General features: G+C 39.6%; 1 protein-coding gene across 1 annotated transcript in view; it reads left to right on the top strand.

Moving 5' to 3' along the window:
• The window catches only part of LOC122814201 (threonylcarbamoyladenosine tRNA methylthiotransferase-like), a 2095726-nt gene that overhangs the window by 2068174 nt on the left and 14890 nt on the right, over positions 1–12662 (top strand). The window lies entirely within an intron of this gene.

Genomic DNA, 12662 nt, shown 5'->3' with positions numbered 1-12662 from the left:
TATTTAACCGGATGTCAGAAAAAGTGAATAACTGTATTTCTTGTGGGAAACAGATACCTCATAGGGATTACCATACCTTGTGTATACCTTGTTTAGGGCCTGAGCACGACGTTGTTGGATGCCGCTCTTGTGCTAGGTTTAACAAACGCACTATTAAGAGAAGGTTAGACTGTGCCAGGTTAGTGTTTGGGAAGAATTATAAAATGCCGCCGGATGCTCCGGCCCAAGAAGCGCAAGGACAAAACAGCGAAGCCTAGGGTTGATGAACCGGCAGTCCCGGACGTCGGTTCTTTAGAAGGCTCAGTGGAGCCAGAGGTTTTGCCAGGAGTTTCTTTGGAGTCTCAGGCAGAGACTTTACTGTTACAGGATGTGCCTTCTCAGGAGGTAGGCCAGGCTGAGGGGGCTTCTCAGGTAACTGTTCTTCCCTCTCTTCCCAAGGGAGTTAGAGCCTCTCCTTCTGTTTCCAAAACTTCTTTGAGAGGTAGGCCGAGTTTAGCTTCAGTGGGGGCTTCTCCTAGCACTTCAGGTTCTGTGCCTAAGAAACATATGCTTAAAATGGCAGAAGATTTGATTACTATGATTAGAGGTTCTATGCCCCCTCCTGATAAGAGGCCTAGGGTGGAACCTGAGTTTGATAGTTTTGAACAGTGTTCAGAGGCTTCTGAGTCTTCTGCGGAAGATTTGCAGGAGTATCCTCCTTATTCTGATTCTGATGTGGATGGTTCCACTCCTACAGCTTCTCCTCCTGAGGATTTCTCATTTTCAGAGACTCTGCATTCCATGAGGGAGCACTTTAAATGAGAAGGCCAGGATTACTCTGATTCCAGGAAAAGGCTTAGGGAATTCTTGTTTTTACCCCAGCATAGGCCCTTAGCTATACCTCCTGTGTTGAATGTGGTTAAAAACCCTGTTCCCACTGATAAAGAGGCAAGGGCTTTGGATAGATGGGGAAAGAAAGTGTATACTTCTTCCACTTTAGCCATGAGGGCGTTGAATTGTCAGTTTCACATGCTAAAATATCAGAATTATCTCCTTTCACAACTGAAATCTAAGGTGGATGCTTTGGCGGAAGGTATTGAGTGTAAAGAGTTGCTGGATTTAGTTCATGTGTCTGAACAAGTGGGTAAGCATTCTTTGCAATGTGGTTTTGATGCTGTACAGGCCTCCTCGAGGGTGGCTGCCACTAGTTCTGTTCTTAGGCATGCCTGGTTGAGGGATCAGAATTTAGCTGAGCATGTTAAGACAAGGATTTTGGATGCTCCTTTACAGTCTGATGTGTTGTTTGGTTCGCCTGTGGAAGCAGTTTTAAAGAAAATGGAGGACAAAGCTAAGTCGATGCAAACTGTTAAAGATTTTTGCAGGTGCAGCCACCAAGTTTAGTAGAAATTGGCCTACTAAGGGATGGACATATCCTGCTTATGATTCCCAGTCTAGGGGTAGGTCTAGACGTGGTAGGGGCAGAGCTCAAGGTTCTTTAGGCCTAGAACAGGGAGTTCACCTGCTCAGACTTCTGGTGAGGGCAGGGGTCAGTCCTTAACAGACCCAATGACCTGCCTTTTCAGCTGCCAGTAGATTCTCGCCTGGCAGCTCCTTTGGGAGGAAGACTGTCTCTTTTCAAAGAAAATTGGGATTTAATCACTCAAGACAGATGGGTGTTGGATATCATTCACCACGGTTACAGGTTTTATTTCCATACATTGCCCCTTTCAAAGGCATGCCAGACGCTCCTCCTCCACAAAGGAAAGAGGCTCACAAGCAAATTTCTCTGTTACTCCAAATAGGGGCCATTCAGCCAGTCCCTGTATCAGAAAGGGGCCTAGGATTTTATTCTCGCCTGTTCCTAGTACCAAAGAAGGGGAACACGTGGAGACCAATTTTGGATTTATCTATCCTCAACACTTATCTGGACATTCCAAAGTTCAAGATGTTGACGTTACAACAGCTTTTACCTCTGCTGGGCAAAGATCACTGGATGGTAACTTTAGATCTCAAGGAAGCTTACCTTCATGTGCCTATAAGACTAAGTTGCAGGAAGTATCTGCGAGCTGGAAATTCTCATTATCAGTTCTCTGCATTGCCCTTTGGCTTATCTACAGAGTATTCACAAAGGTTCTGGCTCCAGTGATAGCTTACCTCAGGCTAAAAGGAATTCAAATCTATCCTTACTTGGACGACTGCCTGATTCTGGCTCAAGAAAAGGAAGACCTTCTACAGCATCTGGAATATGTTATAGCAGTGCTAAGATGCCTAGGGTATTCTGTGAACGAAATAAAGTCCAGTCTAGTACCCTCTCAAGACATGTGCTTTCTGGGTGTGAGACTGAATACAGCAGCCCAGATGGCCTTTTTAACCCCGGACAAACAAAAGAGTCTATCCCTTTACTTCCATCAACTATCTCATCAGTCCGTGCTGACTGCAAGGACAGTCCTTCAAGCATTAGGGTTCATGGCATCTTGTATTCTGGTGCTTCCCAATGCCAAACTGCATATGAGGAAGCTGCAATGGTATCTCAAAATGTATGGACACAGCACTGCCAGGATTTGGACACTGTCATTCAAATAATACCTTGCCTTCAAAAGAATTTTGTGGTGGGCTCAGGAATGTCACCTAAACAAGGGACTCTCTGTGACCCGGCCAGAGGCGAGTCAGATTTTAACGACAGATGCCTCGGACATTGCTTGGGGAGCTCATCTAAATGGAAAGTGGATACAAGACAAGTGGCCTGCCAGACTACAGCATCTACATATCAACATGAAGGAGATGTTAGCAGTCCAGTTTGCATTAATGGCTTTCAAGGAGTTACTTCTTCCAGGGCAGGTGTTGATTCTAACAGACAACACAACTGTCATGTGGTACATCAACAAACAAGGGGAACACATTCTTATCCTCTATGCAGGCAAGCAATGATTTTATGCAGCTTGCAACTAACTCTTCAGGCAAGGTTTCTGCCGGAGCACAGAACTCCTTAGCAGATGTGTTAAGCAGACAAATCATGGATCCCCACAAGTGGAAACTGGATCTTCATGTATTTCAGAAATTGACAGTGTCATGGGGAACTCCAGACATAGATCTGTTCGCTTCTCCACTAAACCACCAGCTGCCAAAGTTTTGCACAAAGGGGTTTCATCACACAGCTTGGAAAGTGGATGCTCTTTCTTTCAGTTGGAAAAATCTTCATGTGTATGCCTTTCCACCTCTGCCTCTTCTTCCAAAGGTGCTCTTAAAGGTCAGACAAGACAAGCCAAGGATGATTTTAATAGCTCCAGATTGGCCTCGCAACACTGGTACCCACTACTAAGGAGTCTGGTAAGGAAGCCTCCATGGCCTTTACCTTTGATTCCACATCTGTTATCTCAGAAGGACGGTCATCTGCTCAATGTCAAGCTTCACTCACTTCATCTAACAGCCTGGCATATTCTGTGTTGAAACATAGCAGGTCTCAACTTCCTCAACAAGTTTTAAATGTGATTATGGAAGCTAGAAGACCTAGTACAAGGAAAGTGTAGAAAAATGGAAGAGGTTTTTATTTTGGAGTACAGCAAAGAATTTGGAGATTTCTGAGCCTAATTTGAATGTGGCTCTTCAATATCTTACTGAGTTATTGGACAAAGGTTTGTCCTTCTCTTCCATTAAGATTCATGCTGCAGCAATTTCAGCTCACTATGATTGTGACCCACCATTGTTTTCGCATCCTTTGTTCAAGCAGTTTCTTAGAGGGGCAAAGAATATAAAGAGCTCCTACTCCTGCTTGGGATCTCAATTTTGTGTTGGAAAAACTTACTCTACAACCTTTTGAGCCTGCGGCTACTGCTGAATTGAAATACTTGTCATGGAAGACTGCTTTTCTGTTGGCTATTACTTCTGCAAGAAGGGTGTCTGAGTTGCAGGCCCTTATGGCAGTAGAGCCCTTTTGATTTTCCATAAGGATAGGGTATCATTACGCACTAATCCTTCCTTTATGCCTAAGGTGGTTTCTAGTGTGGCTTTAAACCAAACTATTCATTTGCCTACTTTTTATGCAGACCCCCAAAATAAAGGGGAAAAGATTTTGCACACTTTAGATGTACATAGGCTTATTATTTAAGCAGGACTAAGGATTTTAGGCAGTCTCAGCAGTTGTTTGTTTCTTTTGCTTTGAGTTCCAGGGCAAGCCTGTGTCGAAACAAACTATTTCTAGGTGGATTGGGTTTTGCATTGCATTTTGTTATTCCCATCATGGCAAGGAGATTCCAGCTGGGATTAGGCCTCATTCCACTAGGGCTACTGCCACTTCAACAGCATTTCTAAGGGGTGGCAACTAAGGATATTTTGGAGGCAGCTACTTGGAGTTCAGTGCATACTTTCTCTAAGCATTATCACCTTCCTCTCTACTCTAAGTCTAGGGCTGGTTTTGCCACAGCTATTTTGCAAGGCATGTTGTCAGCTCCTGCTTCTTTATGATTTGCCAGCCTCCCTTTCCTCTGCTTTGGGATTCAATAGTTAGGACTGCAGCAATGAAGAACATAGTACAGTTTTGTACCTACCATAAATGTAGATGTTCGAGGATCCACATTGCTGCAGTCTCCTTCCCTCTGTGTTTAGGGGTGGTTGTGTAGGTGAGGTTATATGCTGATATTTTTGTGTATATTTTTGTATATATTGTACATGTTTCTGGTGCAGGTATATTGGGCCTTGTCTTTTTAGGGTCTTCTGACATCTGGGGCAAGAAACTCTGGTATTCGGGCCGACTGGACAGCGGACTACCCAATAGTTAGGACTGCAGCAATGTGGATCCTCGAACATCTACATTTATGGTAGGTACAAAACTGTACTTTACGGTGCAAGGATACAGTGTAAATATGTCACCACATACATGCTTGAGGACATAGCAGTACATACATTTGCGTAATACCAGTTACGGTGCAAGGATACAGTGTAAATATGTCACCTCATACATGCTTGTGGACATAGCTGTACATTGTAAAGACATCAATCTGATTTTCATCAGAGACTAATGAGTCATGGAGTTCACTGTATACAATTCTGTTATTTTAAAAAGGTAAGAACATATTCATTTTAAAATAATGTCATTGTCAGTGGCTTAACAGGTATCCCACTCACTTTTGATGTTGGAAGATTAGAAGACTGCGCAATCTATTGTTACACCAGGTTACTGGGTTAATTTGCAATTGCTGACACTGCAGTGCTACGTAAGGGGAATGATGTACTCTTGAGCATCCCCCTTTTTGGATGAGACACTAAACAGCCATAGGGAGGTTGGCATAATAGTTAAGACATTTGCCTTAAAGATGCAAGGTGTAGGTTTTGATTCTTATATGGTTTTAATTGGCTAGGCTTAAATGGCCCACAAAGGTAGTTAGCGTAGTACTAATCTATGAAACTGTCTATGAACAGAGGTCCTAATGTACAGGAGTTGGGGGTACCCGAAGTGGATACAAATAATCATATGACATTTACTGAAAAGAGTAAAAGTTATTTATCTGTACTTACACATGTACATTATTTGCAGATCATCCATCGAGTGTTGTTGAACAACAGCTGATTCCTGTAGTGACCCCACAAACAGCCTAGTCTATCCACAGAGTTTACTAGGCAAGCGGAAAATGGAAGTAAATCTGGTCTCCTTCCTAAAAATGAATAAATCAAAAAAATCTGTGTTTCATAGTCCTTTATATTCCCCTTGTAATAATATACCAGGTCTCCCATACTATTAAAAACAAAACCATAATACTGCGTGATGTAAATATCCGCTGGTTAAACTTCTGCTCTAAATTTCCATCCTCAAACATAAACCTATTTCATTTCAGTCAACTTATTAGCTCTCCAACAAGATTCAGTAACAGAACTCAGGAAGGTCACCCTAGACTGGATGCTAGTATCTGACCCTGCTAAAATCTCCTCAGTCAGTACACTCTCTAATGCTGCAAGTGATCACCTTCCGGCCTTTGTTCATCGAGCAGTGCCTCCGAGCCACAAACGTCATAATTTAAAACATATTAGAAATCTTACCAATTTTAACAAGATGCTAAAAAGCATGAATTGGAATGACTTGAAATGTCTTCCTCTAGATGATGCACTGAGTACTTCAATACTACAGTTTTGCAAACATTAGACGGTCTTGCACCCCCTTAGAATAAAAAAGGTGAAGATCAACCATGCTCCATGGCTGCCCAAACCTACTAAAGACCTAATGCTAACTAGGGATAAAACATGGAAACTGCGGCAAAAACACAAAAAGCATTTAGACTTACTGAAATTTAAACAACTCCATAACCAAGTGAAAAGACTGATATCCAAAAATAAAAAAAAAGACTTTTACTTAAAACTTCAAAGTAACCATACACACAATCCCAAAAGATTCTGGACTGCCATAGGATCACTTCTACATCCTGGCACAAAAAGCAACCCATGCCCATACCCAGACAAACACTTCAACTAATAGCCAGTCTTTTCAACTCACACTTTATAAACTCTATAGCTAACATCACTGCTAACTTTGCACAACGTCATTCTTCTACAAATTATAGTGGAGTAGCCACACTATCCCATCTTTCCCAGTTCCATTCCTCCTCAGCCTTACAGTCAGATAAATCAGTACTAAGTGCTTCACTTACGTTCTCACTTATTTCAGTCCCAACTTCTACTATAAAAAGATTACTACTCAAACACAGCAGACATGATACCCCTGAATATTTAAAACTTGCCGCAAAACTATTGCCTACCCTATTAGTATACTCATTAATAGATCCATCCAAGAATCTTATGTCCCAAAACTTTGGAAAAAAGTTTTTATTCTACCCATACACAAAGGTAGCAAGTCAACCAATATATCAGACTTCCATCCCATAGCCATTTTATCTCCTGTCTCTAAACTCCATGAAAAATGCATTCCCATGCAACTTCTGCACTTCCTGCTTAATAACCAAATCCTATCTCCAACTCAACATGGATTCAGACCAGGCCATAGTACTACAACCACCTTAATATCCTTTATGGGTACTTTCAACAAAGCCTGTGACTCGGGGAAAAATTGTATCTACTCTATTTCTTGACTTAAGCCTTTGATACAATCTCTCACTCATTTCTTCTTACTCAAATACTGGTTCATCAACTCCCACTCTCAGCTGGTTTTCAGGTTATTTATCAGAAAGAGAACAGGCAGTTAAATGTCAAACTCTCTATCACAGTATCTTCCCAGTTCTATTGGTATATCCCATGGCTCCATATTAGTACAATTCCTTTTCAGTATATTTATTAATAACCTTCACTCTTCATTTAGCCAGTGGTCTTTCATTCAGTATGCAGATTACTCCACTGTTATATGCTCTGCTGACACTACATCTGATTTTCAAAAATTACTCAATATGCATTTCTTTCAGTGAAGACCTGGTTATACAATAACCATCTGTCCCTAAATCCTAACAAAACCAAACTTATCTTATTTACCTCCAAGATAAGCACTTCTATAAACAAATCACAGTTCACCACACTTTTCTAGAGCAACACAAAAATTGAAGTTGTCAGCCACAGTAAATTGCTGGGAGTAATAACTAATGAAAACCTAAAATTCGTCTCTTGCATACAAAATAGCATTAGTAAAACACACCAAAAACTAGGTATTCTCTACAGGCATAAACATTTCCTTTTTCCTCCTACTAAACAAGTACTCACTACTACTTACCTATTTCCTTCTGTTATCTACGGTGCACCTTTGTTTACTAACCTGCTATCCTCCCTAAAAACAAAAACATGAAACATGTTATAACAAAATTGCCAAGTTTGTCACAAATGCCAGATGCTCTACACACCACTGCAGTTCCCTACACTCATTAAACTGGCTTGAACTCCCCCACCATCTCACCTATCTGCAACCAACCACCTCCTACAAAATAATTTTCAAACCTTTAGATTGTCCTGCCCTAAATTCTCTATTTACCCACTACCTTCCCAGTAGGCCTCGTAGATCTGAAAAACACCACCTCTTGCAAACTCATAATCCCAACCTACCTGCAAGTCAGCTACTTTACTCTTGTGTGGTAGCCAAAGCTTTGAATGCCCTCCCTTTAACAATTCAAACCACTGTGAGTCATGCTTCTTTCAAAACATCTTTATGTGGATCTCTGTCTGATAATTGGATCTGTGCTTCCTTTCATAACCTGTCATCTCCTTCTCGTATACACTTGCATATCCAAATTACTCTTAACAGTTAAGGTCTCTGCAGATATCTTTATTACATCCTCATTTTTTGTAATCTTTTAACTTATCAGTATCCCTAATATTGCATTTAATCATACTCTCCAGATAATTTCGCTCATAGGTAGGTACTAGGCTATCCGGCCCTAGGGACTATACAAGCCTAGCCATAACAATTCCCTGGCTATTTCTTCCTACAGTATTTACTTCCCTGGACCCCTGTCTAGCAGGGCGACTGACGTGATCCCCGGGGTGAATTCCCTATCTCCCATCCAGTCATCAAGGTTCCTTTTGAAGAGGGCCAAAGAGGCGCTCTGCTTGACATGTATGGGCAGTCTATTCCAGAGTCTGGGGAGTCTCTGGGTCAGGAACCTATCCCTCCAGCATGTTTTGTTCACTCTCCACTCTACTCTCTGTTTGTACTAAAGGCTAATCTTTGCTTTAGCTTATTTTTCATGTAAATTCCTTATAGTCAGTTCTCTGTAAATTTTTTTGTGTAATTTTTGCTAGCACTAGTTGCCAGTGTGTTTTTTCCATGTAAATTCTATTTAGCCAATGTTTTTATAAAATGTTTTTCCTATGTAAATTTTCATATTGTTAATTGTTTTTTTCTTATGGAGGTTTTCTCCCCGGGCCTCCACTAAAAATGAGCTCTTAACAGCCCAGTGGACAATCCCAGTAAACAAATGCCAATAAAATAAGTAATTGTCAGGTTCTTGTTCCATATTGCACTCACTCACTCACACACACACACACACACACACACACACACACACACACACACACACACACACACTCTTACTTTAGTGTCGCTAGTCCAGCTACTGCATGTTTTTTGGGATGTGGTAGAAAACAAGAGTACCTGGGAATAACCCTCATGTACACAGGAGGCCCTGTAGACTGGACACAGAAGGCATTTAAACTAAGAAGCAAATCAGAGAACCTCTTGATCTGATGCAACAGTGCCACCCACTGCACCGGTGTGCTGCCCATGAAATATCACATAACTTTTATATATGTATGGTACATACAAATGTTATAGATATTATTCACCCCCTCACCTTTTTGCCGTAACCACATCTTTATTGTTATTTTGGAGTTTAACTGTTAGAACGTTTGATGATAGATTTTTATGTAATTTACACATCAGTCTACATATCTAGATAAATAAATACCAGAGAAATTCTGGATGCTGTCTTACTGAGTTGTATTTTTGCAGGTTGACAGCATTGAAGTATAGCAACATTGGGTCCTACAACAGTAGTCTAATGTACTTTGGCCTCTGGTAGAATACATGATAGCATTCATTCCTAGGTCAAAATACCTTGGTAAGTTTTGATTTTTGAGTTTGAGCAATGATTTGGAACCTGATATTGCTGTCTGTCAGTGCAGTCAATTCAGTTGTCCTAGGTTATTGCAATATGTTGAGACAGTGCTTGATATTTAAGTATTTAAAGTATGGCGTTTCCTTCAAAACTCTTGTATAAATCATTTATTACCGGGTTTATAACTCATGTCTGGAATAGAAAGAAAAGCAGTACTGTGATTAGTTAAAACGCTTTCTTTCAAGCAATGAATTTTGACACTGCATATCCAAATGAAAGAGGCTTCTGGTTAGCGCTTTTCATTGGGGGAGAAATCTTCCACGTGCCTCATGTGGAGTTTGCTTCCTGTACCTTCATAAAATTATATTAATTTCTGGTTGCTGCATCTTGGAGGTTTGAACCATCAGCCCTCCCAGTTTGGATATTCTTTCTTGAAAATCCATTTTTAGAACATAAAGACTTTGACCTTAGCATGAGTCCTGTCCACAGCTCATTACCAGAAACAGATAGAACTATTACAAACTCATTGAGAGATATGGAGTAATTCTTAGTAATACATGATTTTAATTTGCTATTGTAGTGCATATAACGCCCTTTTTGTTTTTAGTCAGGCAGTTAGTACTGTGTGTTAAGGCAATAAGCTGCTTCATGTAGTCCAAGGTTTGATGCCGTCAGCCTCCATTTGCCTACTGTTTGACTTTGAGGAAGTCACTTAACCAGGCAGTGGTCTGGTTCATTTCAGAAACTGGGCTAGACTCTTAACTGGTCTCCCAGACCTCATTCTGATAACTACCTATGAACCTATATAATCAGATTTGTTTTAAATACAATTTTAGTAGTACCTGTAAAGCAAGCACCATCTTCAGAATGTTTGCCATTTTTTTAAGTTAATGTATATAGTTTAATGTTTTATGGTAAAATGTAGATAGGCATCCCAAAGATCATCCAGAATATACTGCAACATCCCATTATGTATTGCATCCAGTTTGTCTAGCACACTTTTCGGCATTGTCCTTTATGCTTAGTAATATGTTAAAATGCAAAAGAACTTTACAAAGAAACCTGAAAGACCATCAGAAAGTTGGGGGAAAGAGTCAGCATCACTGCATTTGTAGCACTTGGCCTTCCAAGAAAACTAGAGATTAAACATGGATTTTTTAAGTCCTTTCCAGGTAATTTATTCTGTATAATTAAGCATGGTGGCATGACAGTAAAGCCTTAGACGTTTGCAGGTCTTCATACCATTATTTTGTATTAAAAATGAGCTTTAATAATAAGAAAACCGTATTGTGGATATTCAGTTTACCAAAGGGTTTTTTAATCAACAAGGTATTGTTTCCATCAAAACTCATGTGAAAAATAGTTATTACTATTTTTTCAAGTAGGGTAAAAAAAAAAAAAGAACATCTACTTGTGACAGCAAATCCATCTGCCGTAAGGAAAACAGTTCATGAAGTAACCATTTGTTGTCCTGTCTCTAACCAGTTATGCTTAGGACATGCTCATTTAGTGTGTGCTTATTGTAATATTTTAAATTATTTACTTAGCGCATGTCCTTTTGCAATTTTTGGCATCACCTTGTCTTTCCAGTAATAGAGCTGAGTGGTGGACAAGGCCATGTCATTAGTTTAAACATGCAGTAATGCTAAAAACTGCAGAGACACATTTTCACAGTAATAGTTTAAAATGTACACAATAAACAGACAATTACTGAGCATGTCATAAGCATAACAGGTAAAAAATATCTAATACCTCCTTGTGTGTGTGCGCGTGCGTGCATATGAGCCCAAGCTAGCGTGCACACATGCATGGGGGGTGTTGGCTAGACATAAATTATCTCTTAAATGCTTAGACAATTTTCATATTTTTGACTTAAAGTACTTCTTTCAACAGCATTTGCACATCTTTTTCCAACTTTCAAACATTAGGTAGAGGAATTATTTACACCAAAATTATGAAAAGCTAATGTATAATAATAAAATTAAATAAAAAACAGCTTAACAGACAACCATTTTGAATATGCAGTAGTGTTCTTCAGGATGTGCAATATAGGAAAATAACAAACTTTCCTAGCGCTCACCTTGTTGGGCATTATTGCTTTCTTAAATGCTAAATCCTTCAAACAGTTTATATTTGGAATTTGTGTATATTCAGCTCAAACATCACCTTAATTTAAATGCATACCAGTGTATTCACAATGTCACAAGTTCTACCCTGTTAATCTATGTGTATTTGATAAACTGAAGCCCCCCCCACACACACACACAGAAAATGCCTCCTTGCCAATATTTTGATATCTGGAATGCTGGCATATAAGCTGTGGCATATTCTATTTGTTTCATATGTTCTGTTTTAATTTGCTGCAGCAAAGCGGGCAGACATGATTAGTATTCATATTGTGTGCCTTTATTTGGATGGTTGTCAAACCAGTCATAAAAAATGTATTTATTCTTGGCAATTTTAGGTAGATCACTGTAGGAATTCTCACTAAAACTTTTTTTCTAATTAGATATCTTTCAAGTGTTCCATTTTATCCTTTAGTGGATACATTGCATCAGAGTTCCTTCAGACAGCAAACTCAGCCCTGCAGTTTTCTGGACCTTTATTATTTCCTTTTTTGTCTTCTTAAAGAGTGGTACCTCTGTTTTCCTCCTTTCATCAAACATTCCACATTTTATTGAGTCATTTAATAGGTATTTAGAATGTTCACTTACAGGTTCATAGGTGAATACTAGGCTAACTGCCCTGAAGGGCCTTTTTAAGCCTAGCCAACCCCCACCCCACCACTGAAATTAATTTATGACATCAATCGTCTTTAAATATAGCTTGAAATAATCTGTATGACCCAGTGTATTTTTTCCTAATTTTTTTAAACCTATTGTCAGTACCTAGTACATCATTCGCCATATAAGACTACAGTTGCAGTGCTTGCATTCCATTTCTGCATGCTTCTTTCATGTCCCGTAGAATAAGAACTTCTAAAATAATTGCATACCTTTGACTGCTCTTTATTTTCATTTGCTGCCTTTCCCTCACAAATGCTTTTAGTTATTTTTTTCAGCATACATACTTAAATAATTCTTCCTTTCAGTCACTTGTTCTACAAGTTATTTGCTTTTGTTTACTATATTTTCTTTATCACTT

Source organism: Protopterus annectens, chromosome 10.part0, assembly GCF_019279795.1.
Source record: "Protopterus annectens isolate FY-2018-M chromosome 10.part0, PAN1.0, whole genome shotgun sequence".
Lineage (NCBI taxonomy): Eukaryota > Metazoa > Chordata > Ceratodontiformes > Protopteridae > Protopterus > Protopterus annectens.
Note: the sequence above shows the minus strand (reverse complement) of the source record. Positions and strands in the feature narration are given on the sequence as shown.